Source organism: Gossypium hirsutum, chromosome D05, assembly GCF_007990345.1.
Source record: "Gossypium hirsutum isolate 1008001.06 chromosome D05, Gossypium_hirsutum_v2.1, whole genome shotgun sequence".
Classification (NCBI taxonomy): Eukaryota; Viridiplantae; Streptophyta; class Magnoliopsida; order Malvales; family Malvaceae; genus Gossypium; species Gossypium hirsutum.
Window position 1 is genome coordinate 15,328,547 of NC_053441.1, and position 8,259 is coordinate 15,336,805.

General features: G+C 34.1%; 1 pseudogene; it reads left to right on the top strand.

Annotated features, from left to right (window-relative positions):
• The first annotated feature begins 3,771 nt into the window (after nt 1-3,771).
• On the top strand, nt 3,772-7,846 carry LOC107905934 (putative leucine-rich repeat receptor-like serine/threonine-protein kinase At2g14440; annotated as a pseudogene).
• The last annotated feature ends 413 nt before the right edge of the window (nt 7,847-8,259 follow it).

An 8,259-nucleotide genomic window follows, 5' to 3' on the forward strand; every position in this document is an offset into this window, starting at 1 on the left:
CAGATGAACCCCAAAATAAAAAGTGAGGATTATGAGATTGTGGTCCTGGTTCCAGCTAGGTGCTTAGAAATGGTAAGATCCAAGCGTGATTTATGATTGACCCAAGCTGAGATTTGAAACAGCTTCTCACATGGGTTTCAACTTCGAATTAGAATCAGCAATTTACTCATTTACTGAAATGTTGGCCATAAACCAAACAGCCGAATTAAAAGCTTGAAAACGATTGGTACTTTAGTGAGTGCTTGAAGGATCTAGCTACAAACCAGACATTTTCCCCTCTATCCTTATCATGCCACACTGTCCTGACTGTACTCTCCCACGTCCCCAATCAATTACTTTAATTATTGATTCGCTCGATGCCGGTGCCCAATTGGCTTCTGGTCAACCCAATGACAACCACCCCGGTCTAATTAATGCTATTTAAACATTAAGTATATATATTGTTTTTTGTCTATTTGGGTTCTTGAATAGCTCATTGAAATCGAGTAGTGTATGATTCTATGAATATACAGTCAAACTAGCAATAATAAAAATTATTAGTTACTCAAACTCTTTTGGCACTCATCGTTGTTCATGCACTGCGCACCTATTAAATAAAACCTCGGGACCACGTTGCCCCTCAAATTTCGTATGTCAAAAGTCATGCTTCACAATTCTTACGGCTACGGGCTTCCCGTGATTTTGACTGAGGTTAGTTGATGTTATGTAATATTGGTGATGGATTGGACTGGTAAGTACTTTTTGGGATCGATGAACCGAGTTCTATATGTGTTGAAATTTGTGGCAAGACGAAAGTGAGTTTATTTAGTCGAGCTTGTGGGTCTGAATCTTGATGCTTACATCAATGAATAAACGAGATTCTGTAATGGAGAAAACAAGGGTTCAAGTTTAGCAACGCATAATAACAGTATTTGAGAGTCTAAAGAGTAAGAGAAAGTTGGTAATATTTATTGAGTTAAAAAGGAAAACAAGGGGCAAAACACGTGAGGCAGATACAAAATACACATACTCGCCTGAATGTAAAATAAATTGAACAAAATAGAAGCCAAAACCAGAACGAAAACTCCCTTATAAATTCGCAATCATCATAAATCCCCACAAGTCCAGGACACCGTTTCACAAAGTTGCCTATACATCACCAAGCAACAACACCCGGCCTCTCCCCAAGCAGGAAGTCGGTCCACCAATCCATGAAAAGCCAGTCCACCGGCTACACCCATCGCCAATAACATTCTCAAACCACGAACCTATAATCACAGCAATTAAACCGACTATAAAATTCAAGATTTAGCAAAAGATCACCCTCAAAAAAATGAAAGAAAAAAAAACCATAAAAGACATTATCTCTGACATAAAAATCAACCTATGTTAAATCTTTCTTCAACAAAGCACTCCTCGAAGACTCGAGACAATCTTTCAACTTATGGGATAAATACCTCGACTTGACAACCCCTCAATGGACAAAAAGTGTTAATGTTAGAATAAAAAAAAGAAAGGATACACCAAACCTCAAGAAAACGAAATCAATCCTCTTATTGATCCAACTTCAGACTCCTCTCCTCAATCTGCTCTAATTTCTTGATCATCTCTTCATCATTCCTGTAACACCCCTATACCCGGTCCAAGACCCGGTATAAGACTATTACATTTAGTGTCAAAACGGTTTTGGCTAAATACTATTTAATTTAAACATTTATACATAATATTTTAACTTGCCAAACCACATTTGCAAACATACTTATAATTTCACTAATTCATTTCATATAGACCAAAATACTTCAAGTAACCCAAAATAGATAAAATTTCAAGAGTTTTCGTTTGAGTCCCTAACACATGGAAACACATTTAGTCTATATATGTACATGCCATTTTAATTCAAAATATGGTACCTACTCTTGAAGCTCCTGAGGATGTGATGAGATGAGAGATCTCCTAATCCAATTCTACCTCTTCGAGTCTAATTGTACATATGCGTTAAAAATAAACGCGTTAAGCCGGTGAAAGCTTAGTAAGCACTACAGGAATAAATAGGTAAATGAATCGTAACAAAATATTTTAAACTTATTCAATTAATACATATTTACTGTAACACCCCTACCCCGCATCCGTCGCCAAATTTGGGGTTAAGAGGCATTACTAATCAAACATAACTCAAAACAGACATCCGATATGGTTTAATAATTTTCAGAAAATTATTATTAAATATAATAAGCAAAGTCTAATATTAAAATAAGTATAATATATAAATTCTACTTTGATCATTTTAAATAGAACATAAGATTTGAATCCAGTTAAACTATAAGAAAATAAGCCATATTCGTATGCCTATTAATTACATATACTGTACATCAAGTACGACTTTCAAAATATTATCCAGTCTATACATGCCATAAGTTAAAAATTTAAAACATTTAATAGACTGTACATAGAGTGATGATCTTGTTGACGATCCCCGAGCCTGAAACTTGCTCTTTAAGTCTATAAAACAGAGAGACGTAAACAAACAAAGTAAGCTTTTATAGCTTAGTAAGTCTATAGCATAACTAAAATACTTATAAAAGAATCATATAATTCATTAAGTAAAATTGTTAAGATCACAAATATCCAATATAATTATTGTTCAAACACTAATATCTTAAGTCATTTTGTTGATATCTAAAAGAATTTATATTTAACTAATATATATAAACAAACATATGTATATACATTATATGCATATAACCGAGTTATTAACATTCTCATTAATTTCATATTTTGATTACTAGTGTACTTATCACTTGCACTTCTTCGAATGCATATATATATATTATTCAAATACATATGCCAAAAGCAAATAATTATACTTATCAACCACATGTGCCGAATGCACATATATATATACTTATAACTCACATATGCCGAATGCATACATATATATATCCAACAATTTCATGATAACCAATATATATATATACTCACCAAACACAAAGATTCGAGCTTTTATATGCTCATCAAAAACATAAAACAGATGTTCATATATTTATCCAATACAAATAACCAAATCATATACATATATACCCAATGTATGTAATCACTTAATTAAAACAGATTCATCGGCACTTAGCTTGCTAGGCTTAAAGCCTGATTCAAATCACCGGCACTTAGCCTGCTAGGCTTATAGCCTGATTCAGTTCATCGGCACTTAGCCTGCCAGGCTTTAAGCCTAAATTGATTCACTGGCAATATACCTGCTAGGCGCTGAGCCTGAATACGCAATTCACATCAGATATAATTCATTTTCAAACTATATTTGCATACAAAGTCCATGCATAAAAATTTAACTTAAAATTCATAACTTATATCATTGATACACATGGTTATATAAAGTTCAATCACCAATTCCAAACTTGATAATTCAATGATTCAACCGAATACATTTACAACATGTTTGGTTTGGTGTATTGGCTAAGCCAATACACCCCTAATCGGTGGACCCCACCTAATCCCTCTCTATCCCGTGTTTGGTTTAAAATATTGGTAATACGGGTGTAATCGGTTACTTTCCTAATCGGTGAAAATCACCGATTTCTATTCCCCCATTTTGCCCAGATTAGGAACGACTTCAGCAAACCCTCCCTGTTTTACCCTCCCCGATCCCCTGTGTTCCTCTTCCGTTCCTTCAAGCTTGCTCCCCCCATTTCATTTCTTTTCTTTTTTGGCCGATTTGCTTTCTGTCAATTTGCTCTCTGTTTTACCCTCCCGATTGCCTTTCCTATTGTCTTCCTTCCTTCTACCTTCTGCCCATTTGCTCAAGTTTCGACTGATTTCCTTCTACCTTCTCCCTTCTTTTCTTTTTCTTTACAACTTATCTGTCACTCTTTCGATTGGCCTTCTCAACCAGTCGACACTCTTGAAAAATTAAATAAATATCTGTCAATATCGTTGTTGTCACTTTGAAAACTTGTTAAGTCTGAAGTTGGAGTTTCATTTTCTTAGCACGCTTTCTTTGATATTGCTGAATATAAATGTTTTGTGCTCTGACCAGTTACCCTGATGATCTCTTTGATCGATATTGGGAGCCATATGCAGAAAATGTTTCTGTTATAGCAAGCAATAACACTCCATCTGTTTCTGGGTTCTGGAATATACCCCTTCAAAAATATTTGAAAGCGCACTTTCAACAGATCAGTTGGAACCCCTGGAGTTGAGATGGCCGCCTTTGTCACTTCCGAACTCAACTTACTACATTGCTTTGTATTTTGCGGATAATCGTGATTCAATGCTTTCAAGCTCAAGAGTGCTTCGCATACACATAAATGAAGTAAGGTATATTAGCAATTTGGAAGTGACTTCAGCAGGAGCTGCGGTCTTTGCAACCAGATGGCCACTTGAAGGTCAAACAAAGATTACTTTGAGTTCCGCTGCCAATTCGAATGCTAGTCCTTTAATCAATGCCGGGGAGATTTTTGATATTCTTCGCCTAGGAGGAAGAACTCATACAAGGGATGGTATGGTTGCTACTGATTTCAACTTCTGTTGTGTGAAATCAAATTGAAAATTTTTTCCTTGGTAAATGCTCGAACTGATTTAGTGGTGATTGTCTGTTACTGGTTATACTGCACTCTTTATGTCAAGAATGAACTTTTGGGTTAACAAGTGGCTACTACTGTTTGGATTCTTCACTTCTCATACTGTTTGTTTGAAAAGGATCCCAATTTCTTGTTGCAGTTATAACTTTAAACGCAATGAAAAGCAGTTTGCGGAACCCTCCACTTGATTGGAATGGTGATCCTTGCCTGCCCCTTTATTACACATGGACTGGAATTACATGTTCTGAGGGTGAACGAATTCGTGTGGTTACTTTGTGAGTAGTTAAGATGCTTTTTATTTTTGTTGTCTATGCGTCGTCTACTCTTGCTCAGACAACTTGTTTTTTGTTTGTTTTCAGGAACTTGACTAGTATGGGTCTTTCAGGATCATTGTCTTCAAGCATTGCTAATTTAACTGCACTGACTGGCATGTATGATATTAAAACTATATTTCAAGTGATGAATTTCAGAGGTAATAACATTCTAATTGAATTTCCCTTTCCCTCAACAGTTGGCTCGGTAATAACAGTTTATCAGGAACAATACCTAATCTCAGTTCTTTAAGGCTACTAGAAGTGTTGTAAGTTATTTTATCATGTTTTTTCTCTTTTACTTAATTGGCTACCTAAGTAGTTGGTACAAGGGTTCATTTAGAATTGTCTGACTACATTAATATGCTACCTTTTTTTGTTAAAGGCATTTGGAAGATAATCAGTTCAATGGAGATATTCCCTCATCACTTGGAGAAGTGAGAAGCTTGCGTGAACTGTAAATCATTCTTACACAATACAGTTTGTTTTAATGAATTTGTTTCTGATAAAGTTTTAAATAATAACAACCACTTTAGTATGACTAATGCATTATAATCTTTAATCAGGTTAGATACTAAACTGATTCAACTCTGTTTATATTTAGGGTAAATCAGTATTAAAACAATTAAAATTCCTCTTGAGGATATTGGCTAATTTGTTAGATTCGAGTTGCATGAAAAATTTGGATCAAAGATATTTTGTTATTTTATGTTTGACACTTGATCTGTCAATCAGATTCGTACTATATTGCCCCAAGTAATTCTTTTAGATTGCATCATAAAATGGTGGGAGATGAATGTGCTAGACTTAAAACATTGTGTCTTGTCATCCTTTCTTGATTCTGACCCTTGAGCTTATTATTGTTGGACCCATGTACCTGGTCTTTTGCACCATGGTTTCTTTCCTATATTAATGGAGAATAACATGACCTGAAAAATATCCTTGTTAATGGAGGCATAAATTGCATAATGTTACCCTTGGATTGACCCTTATTTTGAAATGACAAAACATTCAGCTAAATAGCTTGATTGAGTATATTGAAAAGTTTGTAAGTGTTATTTTAAGGTATATGATTTGTGCTATTTGCTTTGAAGAACACCTGAAAATATTTTAATATATTGAACTTGATTCATTTCTCAAACACAAAGTTCTCAAAGAACTAATCTTTTTTCAAATGTTTTCTAAGTTAAAAGTCAATATTTTTCAAAGATAAATTGTTTAGAATTTTATATTTGAGGAAAAGGATTGAATCTGTGGTGGAAATGATAATCCTTTTTCACGCAGAATGGTCCCTTTGGTTGTCAAGCCCAACGAGATTGAATCGATGGATTCTCAGATATTTTGAATTTTAAAATTGGCTTGACAAGCATAAGGGATCAATTTAACAGAATATTTCTTTTTGCTTGAGAAGCAAAAAGATTGATATTCTGTTAAGAAGGATCGATCTTTATACAAATAGAATCACCTTTTGGCTGGAAAGCAAAAAAACTTGATACCTTAAAGGAAGGGATTGTTCCTTCATCACTTGACAGCAATCCAAGGGTTGAATTTGGAGCAAAACCAACAGTTGAGTCTTCAACATAAACAGGGCCTTCCCAACCCTGTTCACTTGAAGAGATTTCAATTGCAGGAGTCATAGATTCAATTCTTCAACCAGTCTTAAAGCTTTAAATTCTTCATCTCTTTTACTTTACCGTAATGTATTATATTATCTCTTTGTACCAAATATTTACACAAACCAACCTCTGTGAGGTAAAAAATCTATGCATATCATCTTGAGTTTGTAAATATAAGGGGACTGAACCTCTAGAGCGCACTTTTAAGATTTGGGTAAAACCAAGTATTTGAGTTGAATTTCTGAAGGTTATATCTTAACCTTGAAAAGGAAGTAATATTGAAAAACTAGTGGACTGAACTTCTTGGTGACAGAGCCAAGGTGGAGATCATAGGTGTCTTTGGAAAAGGACTAAATGTTGGTAAATCTTGAGTTTGATCTTTAATTTCATTTAGAATTGCCTATCCCTTTAGTTTTATGGAGAAACTCATTTGGTTTAAAATAGCTCGAAACTTCTAATTAACCAATTCACCCTTCTTAGTTTACCTAACTCCTTTTAGCTAAAACATGAGTTCTGTAGGACTGGCAATTAGTGTGTCCTATATATTGGCAGGAAGAGCTATCGTTTCATATGGTTTGTGGTCCTTCACTTCCTTGCTTAACATAGGTAGTTAAGGGTTTTGTTCTTAGTTGTGGCAAACCGTAAAACTTATTTGATGTTTGCTGATTTGAGTTCAATTTGCAACATAACCATGCAAAATAAAAAGCTGAAACATGTCTCTGTTCTCCAGTAGCTTTCTAATTACATCCACCTATCATTGTAATAACATATGAAAGCTTTACTATAGGTATACAATTTTGTAGATATCATGACAAATGCCATCTATGTCTACACACACATATTGTTTCCTACAAGCATTCCTTTCCATCTAGGTTGTTTTACTTAATCTTTTTTTTTTGTCTTCTAGATTCTTACAAAACAATAATCTGACTGGGCGAATACCGGATAGTCTTGTAGGAAAACCAGGACTGGACTTGAGGTAAGTATAAATTTACACTAGTCATGTCATTCTTAGCTTATAAACTTCAAGCTTTAACTCTTCTGAACTATAAAACTGCAAGATTAATCTACATTTTAATTTGTTTCAGGACTTCTGGAAATCAGTTTTTATCCCCATCACCTTCTTGAAACAGAAGCTGGATGCAGTTCGCCTGTCTGAGGATACTGTGGAAGCTGATGATCAGTTTGGTGAACTAGGTGCCCATATGCAAGGAGGATGATCTGCTTGTAATTAAGAACTAGCTATTGACATTTGTAGGTTTCAGAAAAGGCGTGTTTACATCTAACTAACTACCTTTTGTTTAAAACTCTTGAGATATTTTGGGTAGAACAGACTACTTGTTTTCCTCGATGAAAATTGTCAGCTATATGCCATCTGTTTTAAACTTAAAAGCCAGCAAAACATGGACTGGCAAATCTTACTTGTTTTGAACCGATACAGTTGAAACTAAATTTTACTTAATTTATGTAAATCTTGGCGGTGCAAGAATTCTCTTATCAACTTAAACATGAAACAAGCCAAAATAATACAATGACACGTTTAATAATCGTCTTCCTTGGCACGTATGTTTGGAACTCGGATTGAGTGTTTATGCAGATTATAATTCTCAAGTTATATTTTGATTTTAGTAAATTCATATAAGAACATTTTATTATTAAGAATTTTATGAAATTATATATCATTATTAAATTATATTTAATATTAATTATTTTAAATTGTATAAATTCATATAAGAAAATTTATTATCAAGAATTTTATGAAAT